At 42.2% G+C, this 5,487-nt stretch overlaps 7 non-coding genes and 2 pseudogenes across 7 annotated transcripts; all 9 read left to right on the top strand.

The window, feature by feature from the left end:
- Positions 1 to 350: 350 nt before the first annotated feature.
- On the top strand, positions 351 to 469 carry LOC113754902. Its single transcript, XR_003465453.1, has one exon. It is a non-coding gene; the product is annotated as a 5S ribosomal RNA (ribosomal RNA).
- A 960-nt stretch (positions 470 to 1,429) lies between these two features.
- LOC113754903 lies at positions 1,430 to 1,548 on the top strand. The gene has a single exon (XR_003465454.1). It is a non-coding gene; the product is annotated as a 5S ribosomal RNA (ribosomal RNA).
- Positions 1,549 to 1,971: 423 nt separating this feature from the next.
- LOC113754904 lies at positions 1,972 to 2,090 on the top strand. Its single transcript, XR_003465455.1, has one exon. It is a non-coding gene; the product is annotated as a 5S ribosomal RNA (ribosomal RNA).
- A 422-nt stretch (positions 2,091 to 2,512) lies between these two features.
- LOC113754901 lies at positions 2,513 to 2,633 on the top strand (annotated as a pseudogene).
- A 431-nt stretch (positions 2,634 to 3,064) lies between these two features.
- On the top strand, positions 3,065 to 3,183 carry LOC113754898. Its single transcript, XR_003465451.1, has one exon. It is a non-coding gene; the product is annotated as a 5S ribosomal RNA (ribosomal RNA).
- Positions 3,184 to 3,601: 418 nt separating this feature from the next.
- On the top strand, positions 3,602 to 3,726 carry LOC113754900 (annotated as a pseudogene).
- Positions 3,727 to 4,137: 411 nt separating this feature from the next.
- On the top strand, positions 4,138 to 4,258 carry LOC113754899. Its single transcript, XR_003465452.1, has one exon. It is a non-coding gene; the product is annotated as a 5S ribosomal RNA (ribosomal RNA).
- Positions 4,259 to 4,671: 413 nt separating this feature from the next.
- On the top strand, positions 4,672 to 4,790 carry LOC113754905. Its single transcript, XR_003465456.1, has one exon. It is a non-coding gene; the product is annotated as a 5S ribosomal RNA (ribosomal RNA).
- A 414-nt stretch (positions 4,791 to 5,204) lies between these two features.
- LOC113754897 lies at positions 5,205 to 5,323 on the top strand. The gene has a single exon (XR_003465450.1). It is a non-coding gene; the product is annotated as a 5S ribosomal RNA (ribosomal RNA).
- The last annotated feature ends 164 nt before the right edge of the window (positions 5,324 to 5,487 follow it).

The raw sequence follows: 5,487 nt of genomic DNA, 5'->3' as shown, positions 1-5,487 counted from the left end.
TCGGAACGATTGCTTTATATTTTGCTTCTTGTCGAAGCATGAAGGCGGGTCTGAAGGCGCGAGACAAATCAGGAACGGTATTGCTCGACCAAAGCCCGGATCGTCGCTCAAATTTGTCGGCGCAAATGAATCACCGCAAGCGTGAAAAATTGATTTCATGATAATTTAGAGTTGCGGGATGAGGGAAAAAATAGGGTGCAAATCAATAACAAAAAGAAATATAAAGTAAATAAATGAAAGGATAAGAGGAAAATGCTTGAATTGACGCTTAAAATTAATTTCGGTCTAGAAAAGCCACAATCCTTCACAGGACGGGGTATTTTAAAAGAATAAAGCGAAAGGAACATGGCGGGTGCGATCATACCACTACTAATGCACCGGATCCCATCAGAACTCCGAAGTTAAGCGTGCTTGGGCGAGAGTAGTACTAGGATGGGTGACCCCCTGGGAAGTCCTCGTGTTGCACCCCTATTTTTTTTGTTTCGAAATCCAAATTTCCTATTCGTTCTTTATCCTGTAGTAATTTAGCTCCGTCGGAACGATTGCTTTATATTTTGCTTCTTGTCGAAACATGAAGGCGGGTCTGAAGGCGCGAGACAAATCCGGAACGGTATTGCTCGATCAATGCCCGGATCGTCGCTCAAATTTGTCGGCGCAAATGTATCACCGCAAGCGTGAAGGATTGATTTCATGATAATTTAGAGTTGCGGGATGAGGTAAAAAAATAAGGTGCAAATCAATAACAAAAAAAATATAATGTAAATAAATAAAAGGATAAGAGGAAAATGCTTGTATTGACGCTTAAAATGAATTTCGTCTAGAAAAGCCACACTGCTTTGTCAGGCACTGGGTAGTTTAAAGGAATTAAAGCGAAAGCGAAAATGGCGCGCGTGCGATCATACCAGCATTAATGCCACCGGATCCCATCAGAACTTCCGAAGTTTAAGCGTGCTTAAGGCTGGAGAGTAGTACATAGGATGGGTGACCCCCTGGGAAGTCCTCGTGTTGCCACCCCTATTTTTTTTGTTTCGAAATCCAAATTTCCTATTCGTTCTTTATCCTGTAGTAATTTAGCTCCGTCGGAACGATTGCTTTATATTTTGCTTCTTGTCAAAACATGAAGGCGGGTCTGAAGGCGCGAGACAAATCAGGAACGGTATTGCTCGATCAATGCCCGGATCGTCGCTCAAATTTGTCGGCGCAAATATATCACCGCAAGCGTGAAGGATTGATTTCATGATAATTTAGAGTTGCGGGATGAGGGAAAAAACAGGGTGCAAATCAATAACAAAAAAAAATATAAAGTAAATAAATAAAAGGATAAGAGAAAAATGCTTGAATTGACGCTTAAAATGAATTTCGGTCTAGTAAACCCACACTGTTTCGCAGGACGGGGTAGTTTAAAAGAATAAAGCGAAAGGAACATGGCGGGTGCGATCATACCAGCACTAGTGCACCGGATCCCATCAGAACTCCGAAGTTAAGCGTGCTTGGGCGAGAGTAGTACTAGGATGGGTGACCCCCTGGGAAGTGCTCGTGTTTCACCCCTCTCTTTTTTGTTTCGAAATCCAAAATTTCCTATTCTCTTTATTCCTGTTTTTTTATAGTAATTTAGCTCCGTCGAACGATATTTGCTTTATATTTTGCTTCTTGTCGAAGCATGAAGCGGGTCTGAAGGCGCGAGACAAATCAGGAACGGTACGGCTCGATCAAAGCCCGGATCGTCGCTCAAATTTGTCGGCGCAAATGTATCACCGCAAGCGTGAAGGATTGATTTCATGATAATTTAGAGTTGCGGGATGAGGGAAAAAAATAAGGTGCAAATCAATAACAAAAAAAATATAATGTAAATAAATAAAAGGATAAGAGGAAAATGCTTGTATTGACGCTTAAAATGAATTTCGGTCTAGAAAAGCCACACTGCTTTTCAGGACTGGGTAGTTTAAAGGAATAAAGCGAAAGGAAAATGGCGGGTGTGATCAAACCAGCATTAATGCACCGGATCCCATCAGAACTCCGAAGTTAAGCGTGCTTAGGCGAGAGTAGTACTAGGATGGGTGACCCCCTGGGAAGTCCTCGTGTTGCACCCCTCTTTTTTTTGTTTCGAAATCCAAATTTCCTATTCGTTCTTTATCCTGTAGTAATTTAGCTCCGTCGGAACGATTGCTTTATATTTTGCTCCTTGTCGAAGCATGAAGGCCGGTCTGAAGGCGCGAGACAAATCAGGAACGCGTACGGCTCGATTCAAAGCGCCGGATCGTTCGCTCAAATTTGTCGGCGCAAATGTCATCACCGCCAAGCGTGAAGGATTGATTTCATGATAATTTAGAGTTGCGGGAGAGGGAAAAAATAAGGTGCAAATCAATAGACAAAAAAAAGTATATGTAAATAAATAAAAGGATAAGAGGAAAATTGCTTGTATACGCTTAAAAATGAATTTCGGTCTAGAAAAGCCACACTGCTTTCAAGGCTGGGTAGTTTTAAAGGAATAAAGCGGAAAGGGAAAATGGCGGGTGATGATCAAACCAGCATTAATTGCACCGGATCCCATCAGAACTCCGAAGTTAAGCGTGCTAGGCGAGAGTATTACTAGGATGGGCGTGACCCCCTGCGGAAGTCCTCGTGTTGCACCCTCTTTTTTTTTGTTTCGAAATCCAAATTTCCTATTCGTTCTTTATCCTGTAGTAATTTAGCTCAGTCGGAACGATTTTGCTTTATATTTGCCTTTCTTGTCGAAGCATGAAGGCGGGTCTGAAGAGCGCGAGACAAAATCTAGGAACGGTACGGCTCGATCAAAGCCCCGGATCGCTCGCTTCAAATTTGTCGGCCAAAATGTATCACCGCAAGCGTGAGGATTTGATTTCATGATAATTTAGCAGTTTGCGGGATGAGGGAAAAAAATTAAGGTGCAAATTAACAATTAACAAAAAAAATATAAAATAAATAAATAAAAGGATAAGAGGAAAATTCTTGTATTGACGCTTAAAATGAATTTCGGTCTAGAAAAGCCACACTGCTTTTCAGGACTGGGTAGTTTAAAGGAATAAAGCGAAAGAAAAATGGCGGGTGCGATAATACCAGCATTAATGCACCGGATCCCATCAGAACTCCGAAGTTAAGCGTGCTTAGGCGAGAGTAGTACTAGGATGGGTGACCCCCTGGGGAGTCCTCGTGTTGCACCCCTCTTTTTTTTTTCGAAATCCAAAATCCTATTCGCTTCTTTATCCTGTAGTAATTTAGCTCCGTCGCCACTGGTAACGATGCCTTTATATTTTGCTTCTTGTCGAAGCATGAAGCGGGTCTGAAGGCGCGAGACAAATCAGGAACGGTATTGCTCGATCAAAGCCCGGATCGTCGCTCAAATTTGTCGGCGCAAATGTATCACCGCAAGCGTGAAGGATTGATTTCATGATAATTTAGAGTTGCGGGATGAGGGAAAAAAATAAGGTGCAAATCAATAACAAAAAAAATATAATGTAAATAAATAAAAGGATAAGAGGAAAATGCTTGTATTGACGCTTAAAATGAATTTCGGTCTAGAAAAGCCACACTGCTTTTCAGGACTGGGTAGTTTAAAGGAATAAAGCGAAAGGAAAATGGCGGGTGCGATCATACCAGCATTAATACACCGGATCCCATCAGAACTCCGAATAGATAAGCGTTGCTTAGGCGAGAGTAGTACTAGATTGGGTGACCCCTGCGGAAGGTCCTCGTGTTCTGCACCCCTCTTTTTTGTTCGAAATCCAAATTTCTTATTCGTTCTTTTATCCTGTTAGTAATTTTAGCTCGTCGGAACGCATTGCTTTATATGCTTTTGTCGAAACATGAATGCGGGTCTGAAGGCGCGAGACAAATCAGGAACGGTATTGCCTCGATCAAGGCCCGGATCGTCGCTCAAATTTGTCGGCGCAAATATATCACCGCAAGCGTGAAGGATTGATTTCATGATAATTTAGAGTTGCGGGATGAGGGAAAAAACAGGGTGCAAATCAATAACAAAAAAAAATATAAAGTAAATAAATAAAAGGATAAGAGAAAAATGCTTGAATTGACGCTTAAAATGAATTTCGGTCTAGTAAAGCCACACTGCTTCGCAGGACGGGGTAGTTTAAAAGAATAAAGCGAAAGGAACATGGCGGGTGCGATCATACCAGCACTAGTGCACCGGATCCCATCAGAACTCCGAAGTTAAGCGTGCTTCGGCGAGAGTAGTACTAGGATGGGTGACCCCCCTGGGAAGTTCCTCGTGTTGCACCCCTCTTTTGTTTCGAAATCCAAATTTCCTATTCTTCTTTATCCTGCTAGTAATTTAGCATCCGTCGAACGATTGCTTTATATTGCTTCTTGTCGAAGCATGAAGGCGGCGTTCTGAGAGCCGAGACAAATCACAGGAACGGGTACGGCTCGGATCAAAGCACGCGATCGTCGCTCAAATTTGCCGACGCAAATTGGTATCACCGCAAGCGTGAGATGATTTCAGATATTTAGACGTTGCGGGATGAGGGAAAAAAAATAAGGTGCAAATCAATAACAAAAAAAATATAATGTAAATAAATAAAAGGATAAGAGGAAAATACTTGTATTGACGCTTAAAATGAATTTCGGTCTAGAAAAGCCACACTGCTTTTCAGGACTGGGTAGTTTAAAGGAATAAAGCGAAAGAAAAATGGCGGGTGCGATCATACCAACATTAATGCACCGGATCCCATCAGAACTCCGAAGTTAAGCGTGCTTAGGCGAGAGTAGTACTAGGATGGGTGACCCCCTGGGAAGTCCTCGTGTTGCACCCCTCTTTTTTTTGTTTCGAAATCCAAATTTCCTATTCGTTCTTTATCCTGTAGTAATTTAGCTCCATCGGAACGATTGCTTTATATTTTGCTTCTTGTCGAAGCATGAAGCGGGTCTGAAGGCGCGAGACAAATCAGGAACGGTATTGCTCGATCAAAGCCCGGATCGTCGCTCAAATTTGTCGGCGCAAATGTATCACCGCAAGCGTGAAGAATTGATTTCATGATAATTTAGAGTTGCGGGATGAGAGAAAAAAATAGGGTGCAAATCAATAACAAAAAGAAATATAAAGTAAATAAATAAAAGGATAAGAGGAAAATGCTTGAATTGACGCTTAAAATTAATTTCGGTCTAGAAAAGCCACACTGCTTCGCAGGACGGGGTATTTTAAAAGAATAAAGCGAAAGGAACATGGTGGGTGCGATCATACCAGCACTAATGCACCGGATCCCATCAGAACTCCGAAGTTAAGCGTGCTTGGGCGAGAGTAGTACTAGGATGGGTGACCCCATGGGAATTCCTCGTGTTGCACCCCTATTTTTTTTGTTTCGAAATCCAAATTTCCTATTCGTTCTTTATCCTGTAGTAATTTAGCTCCGTCGGAACGATTGCTTTATATTTTGCTTCTTGTCGAAACATGAAGGCGGGTCTGAAGGCGCGAGACAAATCAGGAACGGTATTGCTCGATCAATGCCCGGA

Source organism: Coffea eugenioides, unplaced genomic scaffold (genome assembly GCF_003713205.1).
Source record: "Coffea eugenioides isolate CCC68of unplaced genomic scaffold, Ceug_1.0 ScVebR1_1097;HRSCAF=1895, whole genome shotgun sequence".
In the NCBI taxonomy this organism is placed as follows: Eukaryota; Viridiplantae; Streptophyta; class Magnoliopsida; order Gentianales; family Rubiaceae; genus Coffea; species Coffea eugenioides.
The sequence above is the reverse complement of the archived record's forward strand: the minus strand, read 5'-3'. Positions and strand labels throughout refer to the sequence as shown.